Below are 10,519 nucleotides of genomic sequence, written 5' to 3' on the forward strand. Positions count from 1 at the left end.
GACAGGCAGTGCGTGTGTATACACACACACACGCATACACGGGGAGAGAGAGAAAGCGGGCCACTGTGCAAAATGTTAGCAACTGATGAATCTAGATGAAGTATAGCTGGATGTTCATTGTCTAATTCATGTAAATTTTCTATAGGTTTGAAAGTTTTCAAATTTAAAAGTTGGGCAAGTTTTTTTTTAAAATCCACTTTTCACTCTTCAAAAGTAGTGGGTTTTCTACATGAATCGAAAATGTTCCTGGGAGAGTTCTACCTTTGTGCACATTTTAGAAGAAATAAAAGCCCAGGTAAGGGCTTCCCTGGTGGCGCAGTGGTTGAGAATCCTCCTGCCAATGCAGGGGACATGGGTTCGAGGCCTGGTCTGGGAAGATCCCACATGCCGTGGAGCAACTCAGCCCATGCGCCACAACTACTGAGCCTACACTCTAGAGGCCGCGAGCCACAACTGCTGAGCCTGTGCGCCTAGAGACTGTGCTCCGTAATAAGGGAAGTCACTGCAATGAGAAGCCCGCGCACCACAACAAAGAGTAGCCCCCGCTCGCCACAACTAGAGAAAGCCCGTGGGCAGCAACGAAGACCCAGTGCAGCCAAAAATAAATACATTAAAAAAAAAAAAAGCCCAGATAATACAAACAAAAACACCAATGTCCCCATTGACCATCCGTGCACTCTGGAAGGAAGCCGAGAGAGCAACTCAGCTGGACCCCAGGACAGAGAGCTATCCAGCCCGAATGCCGGGTCTGGCCCTGCCACTAATGAGACTGCTGGAAAACTCACTTCCCTACCTCTGTGACTCGGTTTTTCTCTTTCAAATGAGGAAGTTGTACTAACTACTGAAATTCAATGGAAGCAACAAGTATTTTTGAGCACCTCCCAGGTGCCAGGCTGTGTGCCGAGCCCTGGGTACAGGCAGGAACCAGATGACGTGGTCCCCACTGTCAGAGATTTCAGCCTGCTGGAAGGCAGCCTGTACATGGGGCAGGACAATGAGACCAGTGTTCCGAAAGGGGAAGTGGAGCTGCTGTGAGAGGTGTGGCAATAGGGTTCACCCTAACTGACAGGAAGAGGGGAGACTCCTTCCTCTCCAGAAAATGACGTTGAAGTCGAAACCTTACATTGTTTAGAGGTTAGTCAAAGGGAAGATGGCCAGGAAAACACTCTAGGTTGAGGGAAGAAAATGTTCAAAGGCTCTCAGATGGGAAAGAGGAACTGAAAGAAATCTCAAGTGGCTGAAATGTTAGAGAAATAGATCACCCAGGTCTCTGCTCTGTGATTCTTTGTCCCTTCGAGTGATGTGGAGAAAGACATTGAGTGTTTTCATTTCAGTGGAGACCCAGAGGGTTGGGAGGGTCTTTAAGACAGTCTCTGCTCTTTATGGGATTTTCCTTTGATCCCCCAATCAGCGGACAAGCAACGTCATCGGGGTGTCTTTCCTGAGGCTTCCTGACTGCCCAGATGAAGACGTGGTTGCTTTCTCTTCTGGCTCCTAAAGCACCTTGAAAATGTTTTTCAGCACCTGCTGGGTTGTATATTAAGGGTCGCTCTACTTGTCTGCCTTTTTTTTTTTTTTAACATGACCCATGAGCTCTGTTGACTGTACTCTGTTAAGTTCTGAGAATGACAGAATCAGTAAAGGCACAGTTCCACCTTCAAGGAACTTATAGTCCAGAGGGGAAGAAAGAGAAGTAAACAGGCAATAACAATACAATTTGAAGAGGCAAATTGGCATTCTTAGGAGTCCCTCAGTGGGGCGGAGAACAGACACAAGAGATGGAGACAAAGTCCCAGTGAAATGGAATGTCTGGTTTTGGTTGGTTTCTGAGGCCTAGTTGAATCTGTCTTTGGGTTGCCCAAGGATACTTCTGTACTCTTACATTAAATCCTCTTCTCCCTTTTGACTTATTAGTACAAGGAGATTTCTGTTACTTGAATCGGTCCTGACTAATGAAGTTCTCCAAAAGAGGTAATATCTATGCTGAGTCCTGTAGAAGGTACTTGGGTTGGGGTGGTGGTGGGGGAGACAGAGTGTGTACAAAGGCCCAGAGACAAGAGAGAACATGGCCTGTTCTGGAAATTACAAATAATTGAATATGGCTAGAGCACAGATTGTTGGGGGCAGGAGGGGGGTCAGCTTCCATAATGATGGAGGAGCTCATATCAGAACATCCATTCCACAGATAACAATTAGAAACTCTGTACAGATTATAATGAAAATTATCTGGAGGCCTTGGAAAATAACCTAAAGCATGCAGAGAGGAGTTGGCACTAGGAAGCAAGGAATGGCAGGGGTGAGTTTCTCATTTTTTCGCTTTTCACCTGATGGCAGGCCCCAGTCAGTGCCTCAGGGGGCACTAAAATTCTGATGGAAACCTGCAGTCTTACTGGTTCAAAAATAGAGGACAGAGTTTAGGGCAACTTTAGCAGCAGGGAAGTCTTGGAGAAGAGGGCTACAGAAGGGGAGCCCTGAATTCTATTATCTGCCTGCTCTCTGGAGGAACATAACAGAATCCAGATGTTTGACATTCATAATATCAGGATGCAACCCTAAATTAGTAGACATATGAAGAAAAAAGAAAATATGAATTGTACTCAAGAGAAAAAAAATCAGTGGAAACTGATTCCAAGATGCCCCAGATATTGGAATTAGGCAAGAATTTTAAAGCAGCTATTATACCTATGCTCAACAAGTAAAGGAAAATATGATCATAATGAATATACAGATATGAAATTTCAATGGAGAAATAGAAACTATAAAAAAGAACCAAATGGAAATTCTAGAACTAAAAAATACAATATGTGAAAAAAAAGTTCAGCTCAACAGTAAATTGGAAATGACTGAGAGTCAGTGAACTTGAAAATATATCTACGGTAATTATCCATTCTGAAAAACAGGGGGAAGTAAAGGATTGAAGAAGTAAAAAGAGAGGACTTCCCTGGCAGTGCAGTGGTTGGGACTCTGAGCTTCCACTGTAGGAGATGTGGGTTTGATCCCTTGTCAGGGAACTAAGATCCCACATGCCATGTGGCATGGCCGAAAATTTTAAAAAAAGTAAAAAGAAAACCTCAAAAGCTCTAATTTACATGTTATTGGAGTCCCAGAAAGAGAGAAGAGAGAGGTATTGGGGCAGAAGAAAATATTCGAAAATATATTGATTGAAATGTTTTTAACTTTGGTGAAAAACATGTAGAGACTCAAGAAGCTTGGCAAACTTAAAGTGTTTAGAATAAATACAAAGAAAACTACATTCAGGTACATTACTGCCAACCTGCTGAAAACCAAAGATAAAGAACAGATTTTGAAAGCAGCCAGAGAAAAGTGATACATTACGTACAAGGAAATGTTGTTTCTTATCAGAAACAAAGAAAAAACTGGACTTCCCTGGTGGTTCAGTGGTCAAGACTCTGAGCTTCCACTGCAGGGGGCGCAGGTTTGATCCCTGGTCGGGAAACTAAGATCCTCGTGCTGGGTGGGGCAGCCAAAAATAAAACCCCAAAGCAAAAACAAAACAGAAACAAAGGAGGCCAGAAGGTGGAAAGACCTCTTTAAAGTGCTAAAAGAAAAAAAAAATCAGAACTCTAGAGAAAATATCTTTCAAGAATAAAGGATATGTAGATCTATATCTATCTGTAGAGAGAGCAAACAAAAAAAAAAAACTTCAGAAAAAGAATAAAGGCAAAATATCACTGAATTGTACACTTAAAAATGATTAAAATGGTAAACTGTTTATATTTTACCCCCCCAAAAAAGTGCAAAAGGCAGATTTTATTCTTAAAAAGGCAAACAGAAAAGATATTTCTGGATAAAGATAATTGTACGTTTCTGACAGAACTGCAGTATAAGAAATACTAAAGAAAGTTCTTTGGGGTAAAAGAAAATGATACCAAACAGAAACTCTGATCTTTAGGAAGCAATAAAGTGTAATGGAAATGGTAGAGATATAAGTAAATATAAGACTGCCTATTTAAAGCAATAATTACATGGGTTATGGTTTATACCATCTATAGAGATAATGTATATGACAACTACAGCATGAAGGCCTGGAGTAAATGGAACTCTACACTTTCAAGCTTCTTATATTTTACATGAAGTGGTACAAAATTAGGTCTACATAGATTGTGAAAATTCAAGGATGTATACTGTAATCCTTAAAACAACCACTAAACATATAATGCAAAGAGGTATAGCTAAAAAGCTAACAAGGAAATTAAAACAGAATTTTAAAAAGCATTTGATTAACCCAGAAGAAGGCAAGAAAGGAAGACAAAATGAATATGAAATAGATGAGACAAACTGAATATAAAGAACAAAAGGGAGACCTTACCATATCAATACTTATGTTAAATATTAGTGGATTAAACAGTTAAATTAAAATGCAAGATTGTCAGAGTGGATAAGGAAGCATGACCCAATTGCATGATGTTAAAAAGACATTTTAAATCTAAAGACATAGATAGATTGAAGTTATAAGTGTGGAAAAACATATACCATGCAGACAGTAACAATAAGAAGGTTGGAGAGGCTATACGGAGATCAGATAAAGTATTTTTTCAAGACAAGGAGTAATATCAGAGATAAAGAGTGATGTTTCATAACAATAAAAGGTGTAATTCATCAAAAGACACAACCATCATCGATGTGTATGTGCCTAATAATACATCTCCAAGGTCTGTGAAGCCGAAATGGACAGAATTTAAGGGAGAAATAGACAACCATGAATCAAAAAAGAAATCACATGGGAAATTAGAAAGATTTATAACTGAATGATAATAAAAATAAATGTCAAAATTGAAATGATGCAGCTAAAGCACTAATTAAAGGGAAAGGCATAAGAATCAATGACCTACGTCTGTACTGTCTAATATGGTAACAGTAGCCACACGTTGCCATTGAGGATTGAAATGTGATTAATACAACCAAGGAAATGAATTTTTAATTTTACTTCATTTCATCTAATTTAAAATAATTTAAATTTGAAATAAAAAACTGAGGGAGTTCCCTGGTGTCTAGTGGTTAGGATTCTGCACTTTCACTGCCATGGCCCAGGTTCAATCCCTGGTCAGGGAACTGAGATCCTGCAAGCTGCGCTGTGCGGCCAAAATTTAAAAAAAAAAAAAAAAAAGTAAAAAATAAAATTAAAAACTGGAGCAGTGTAAGATACTTTTTCTTCAAACACAACTTAGTTGTTTTGGTAAGACTTATATTTTAATTTAACCATTGCAGTGCATAAGATATTATTTCAGTTGTGGAAAAAAATTTAATGATGAGGAAAAGACTAAAAACTAAATTTTATAAAAAGTGAAGTATCTTCAGTTAAGCTGCCAAACAATTACCTGTAGAATATGATGTTTTTTCCTAATAATGTCAAAGATCAGCTGATTCAAAATTTGAAAAAATGCAGGCACTTTTCTTTAGTTTTAGGTGAGTTGTGTAATACAAGACTAACAATGAATAATTTGGGTAAGTTTTGTTTCAAAGGACTTTTAAATTTATGAGGAAATATCAATCCACTGCCTAAAAATCAAACTGATGGTGTAGATGTTTTTGAGTCTTTTACATCTGTAAGAGAAGAATTTCAGGTAGATATGGAAAACCTAATTTTTATTGTGACAGATGGCTCTTTAGCTATGTTAGGTCAAAAATTCAAATACTGACATTTTAAAATAAGAGGCTGATGATTCTCTTATGATTTTGTTCCATTGTATGACACAAAGTCAAAATATTTATGTTCAGTTTTCTGAAACAGACTATGAAAACTGTCATGGATACAGTCGTTAAAATTGTTCAGCATGTACACGAAAATGCCAGTCTATAGAACTGTTGCAAGAAATGGAAGACAATTCAGTGATCTCATATTCTTTGCCAACGCTTTTGGTTGAGTTCTGGACAAGTTTTACAATTATTTAGTGTACTCTTAATTTCAACTCAAGATTTTCTTGAAACCAAAGGAATGCTTGCAAAATAGTCAATAATCAAAGACCTAAGGCAGTGTGATTATGTTTTCTCACTGATATCCCACTGCATATGAATGAGCTAATTTTGAAACTCTAAGGAAAGGTTAATTTGTGACTTAGCTAAGCAGTTACAAGAATTTATGTTGCGATGAAAACATTTAATAATACAAATCAGTAGTAACAATTTTATACACTTTTCTAACATGAATCAATATGCAGAACACTTTAATTATAATCAGTAGTAACATGTAAATTGTCCAAAAATACTATAAGAAAAATTTGTAGGACACTTTATTGATATTGAAGTTGCTTTTAAATTTATGCACTACCCCTTTGAAATAATACTGAGTTTACACTAGACTTCATGAATTTATTCAACTTGGAGAGGCACAGTTTTCAAACTAATATGCTTTTGCTTTAAAAGAGTTAAATCAATTTTCCCCAAAAGATGAAACAGTTTTGTCAATACAATGTGATATTAAATGGTTTGTTTTCTTACTGTTGAGTTTTGAGAGTTCTTTGTGGATCTGGATACTAGTCCTTTGACAGATATAGGATTTGCAAATATTTTCCTCCAATCTGTAGCTTTTCATTCTTTTAACAGTGCCAGTGTAGCCTTTTTTAAGTCAAGGCATTGAGGTCAGGGTTTGTGACTTCCTTCGTTTAATGATGATTTTTGTTGGTGACAAGGTTTGGCATTAAAAACATGTTTTGGCTTATATTTGGGTGTTTTGAGTTCATATAAAGTAGAGTGGAAATAAGGGTGAAGTATGTCTTGTGAAAATTAATAAAGGGAAACCTCACTAAACTGGAGTCAGGAGGCCAGAAGGGGGAAGCTCTATCATATACATACCACTCCACATCAATACAGATCCTAATAGGAAGAGAAGTACATTGCATCTCCAGCAGGAAGTGACACTACATTACTTCTGCCAGCAGGAGGAAGAAAAAATTTTTTCCTTGCCTGGCAATAGCTCAGCCAATAAAAAGCCACTGTACTTCAAACTCCCAATTTCCTCCAAAGGACCTTTTGTTTCTAGAAGCCCCTCCCAACGTCCCCTTCTTCTCTATAAAAGAGTTTCCTGTCCTTTGCTTAACTGGACTCGCATGTGGCTCACCATGGTTCCATATCCTGAATTGCAATTCTTTGCTGCTCCCAAATAAACCCGTTTTCCTGGTAAAATTAACTGGTTGTTCAATTATTTTAGGTTAGCAGTTTACTGACTTCTGTCTTCCTCTGACAAAATATGCTTTGTCCCTTAAGGAATCCAATGAGAGCAAAGCAAAGAAAGGAGCACTTGTAGAATATATTAATGGCAGTTGCACACAAACTCCTTTCCCATCTAACTTAGCATTAGAACTCAGCATCACAGGAACGTGTATTAACACATCTACTTGAATTTAACAATGATGTCAGATTCTCTGATAGAAAATGAGTCTGATTTGATGGGTTTGACTATGAGAACTGGCACCTCCAGTTAGATTCTGTCGCCCATATTTTGCATGTATTGAATGAGCTAAATTTGCAGCTCCAAACTTTTGAAGGAAATATATTTCAAGCACTTAAGACAAAAGTACCTTTCCAAAAAAAATTAAATTAACAAAGGTGTATTTAAATGAACAATATTCTAATTTTCCTAGCCCTTTCTGAGTATATCAGGTTAAACAAAATGCCTCTAAGTAAGAGTAACTGGTATAACTGATAGTAGTTTGATAAACCTTGGTAAAGTCTTTTTAGCCTACCTCACAGAAAATAAGAAAGTGGATAATTCTAATGACTTTTGCAACACAGGTGGTTTCAAATTCTCTGCTTTCAACAAAAAATAAAGGAAAATCTAATCAAGTTGTCAGCTGAGAGATTATTAAAAATAATTTCTGGTGATGAATCGCTGTTATTTTTTTTGCATATATAGATACAGTCATTCCTCAGTATCTGCATGGGATGAGTTCCAGGACCCCCGTGGATAACAAAATCCTTGGATGCTCAACTTCCTGATATGAAATGGCATTCCATGCAAGGTAGGTTGAATTTATGGATATGGAACCTGCTGATACAGAGGGCTGACTATATTTCAGAAAGTGTTCAATAAAGTGTGTGGCATTTTGTCATCTATTTATATATGTGAACAAGGTTTTTCAGCATTAGCATTTATTAAAAAAATAGAAATAGAATTTATTGTTGAACCTTGTCTAATTCTAGTGTTAAGTAATGTTCATCACTCATGTAACTCAATAGCAAAACCTCCCACAAATAATCCAATTAAAAAATGGGCAGAAGACCTATATATATATATATATATATATATATATATATATATATGAATGTTATTCTGCCAAAAAAAGAAAAAAAAAGAAGAAAATCCTACCTTTTGTGACAACATGGATGGAGCTTGAGGGCATTACGCTAAGGGAAGTAAGTCAGACAGGGAAAGACAAATACTGTATGATCTCATTTAAGTGTGGAATCTAAAAAAGTTGAGCTCATAGGAATAGAGGGTAGAATGGTGGTAGCCATGGGCTGGGGGTAGGGGATATGGGGAGATGTTAGTCAAAGGGTAAAAACTTCCAGTTATATAATGAATAAATTCTGGGGAGCTAATGTAAAACATGGTGACTATAGTTAACAATACTGTATTGTATACTTGCAAGTTGCTAAGAAAGTAACTCTTAAGTGTTCTCACTGTAAAAAACAAAAGGAATCATGTGACATGATGGAGATGTTAACTCACCTTATTGTGCTAAGCATTTTGCAAAATACACATATATCAAATCATCAAATCATACACAATGTTAAATGTCAGTTATATCTCAATAAAGCTGCAGTGGGCAAGTAATGTTCATCCACAGATAAATATGTTTTTAAAAGAAGATGGACCATCCATCTCATTAAGAGCTTTAATTCCAATAAAAATTTACTTTTTGTTTAACAATTATTTATATAAATTTACAATATTTTTTGTTTTGATTGATAGTAATAATTGCAATGATAATTCAATCCAGGAGAAAAAGTTAACAAGAGCCTTTTGGTCACAGGGAGTAAACAAGAGGGACTTCCCTGGAGTTCCAGTGGTTAAGACTCCCTGAGGGTTCGACCCCTGGTCGGGGGAAGCAGGGCCAAAGAAGTAAAAAAGGTTGAAAATTCAATATATATACATATTTTTGTTGCAGAAAATTATAACAAAGTGACGAAAGTGATCACAAAGTTATAAAAGACTTTCGTCATAAAATATACTCCTTAGAATAGAGTTCTGTGAGGAAAGTGGAATGGAAATACAAGTTCAAGATGAAAGAATGATAAAATTTCTGATGTAAAGGAAGAAATTGTTCATGTATTTTTCCAGCTAGGGCTGACCCCTCCTACCCCTCCCTCCTTTCTTGTAACCACTGCATGTTTTTGCATAAAACTTTTAGGAGGTGTCCAAGAAAAAAAAAGTTTGAAGACCACTGGTTAATCTACTCTTTCAAGAAATTTGGGGTGTAATGGAGAAGAGAAGGAGAGGTGGCTAGAAGGAGGCTTATATCAAAGGAAATTTTATTTGTTAAGATGGAAGATTTTAGCAAATGTGCCTGGAATTGTGCTTCTTTTCCAGAAAAGACAGGCGCCGAGAAGCTATGAGTTTACTTCAAATGAGAAGTCTCTGGAACAAAATCCAGGCAATCTATCAGTCAGGATAGGCTAGGTTATGCTGCAGTAACAAGCACCCACTAAATCTCAGTAACTTAAACATATCTCAGGTTTATTTCTCTCCTTTACTGCATGTCCTAGTGTGGGCCGGCAGGGGCCACCAAATTATGATTTCATCTCTATAGTTAGGGCAGCTGGCAGAAAAAGATGCAACGACTTACTAGCTTTTTAAGCTGATGTGAAGTTGAAGTATTACTTCTATGTGTTTCAAGACTGTCAGAGAAGTGCCAATCCTACCAAGTGCCTAGATGGGGAAAGAGCTGGAAACTTGGATGAGCAGCGCTAAGGACTACTTCTGGTCATTTCCCGTATTGGAAATAGACACAAATTTGTATTATCTGGTACCTACATTGACACCAGGCAATATGGGGTAAAATAAAATATAAGACATTTTTAGTTCATTTCAACAGATCACGGAGATACAGGCCCTGTTCTCTGCCATTCAGTTATTGCTGTGTAAGCCTGTAAGTTCCTTTGTCTCTTGGGGATTTTGCTCTTCCAGCTCTTCCATTTTCTACTTGTAATGCACTTGGGACTGGAATAAGAGAGGAGGAAGAGAGCAAGCCCCACCAGAGCCAGGCCTGTTACCTGAAGAAAACACACTTTGGGACTTTCCTGGTGGCACAGTGGTTAAGAATCTGCCTGCCAATGCAGGGGACACAGGTTCAAGCCCTGGTCCAGGAAGATCCCACATGCCATGGAGCAACTAAGCCCGAGTGCCACAACTACTAAGCTGGCACTCTAGAGCCCGAGAGCCACAACTACTGAAGCCTGCGCACCTAGAGCCCTGTGTTCCACAAGAAAAGCCACTCGCAATGAGAAGCCCGGAGCAGCCCCTGCTCACTGCAACTAGAGAAAGCCCAGGCACAGCAAC

The 10,519-nt window shown here is 37.8% G+C and overlaps 1 long non-coding RNA gene across 2 annotated transcripts; it reads left to right on the forward strand.

Moving 5' to 3' along the window:
• The first annotated feature begins 528 nt into the window (after positions 1-528).
• On the forward strand, positions 529-10,370 carry LOC116746469. 2 transcript variants are annotated; one of them, XR_004347733.1, is made up of 3 exons: positions 529-2,296; positions 7,874-7,979; positions 9,372-10,370. It is a non-coding gene; the product is annotated as an uncharacterized LOC116746469 (long non-coding RNA). The 2 variants fall into 2 exon arrangements; XR_004347734.1 differs by having other exon boundaries at positions 9,551-10,370.
• The last annotated feature ends 149 nt before the right edge of the window (positions 10,371-10,519 follow it).

The sequence above is a fragment of the Phocoena sinus genome, chromosome 20, assembly GCF_008692025.1.
Source record: "Phocoena sinus isolate mPhoSin1 chromosome 20, mPhoSin1.pri, whole genome shotgun sequence".
NCBI classification, from domain to species: Eukaryota; Metazoa; Chordata; class Mammalia; order Artiodactyla; family Phocoenidae; genus Phocoena; species Phocoena sinus.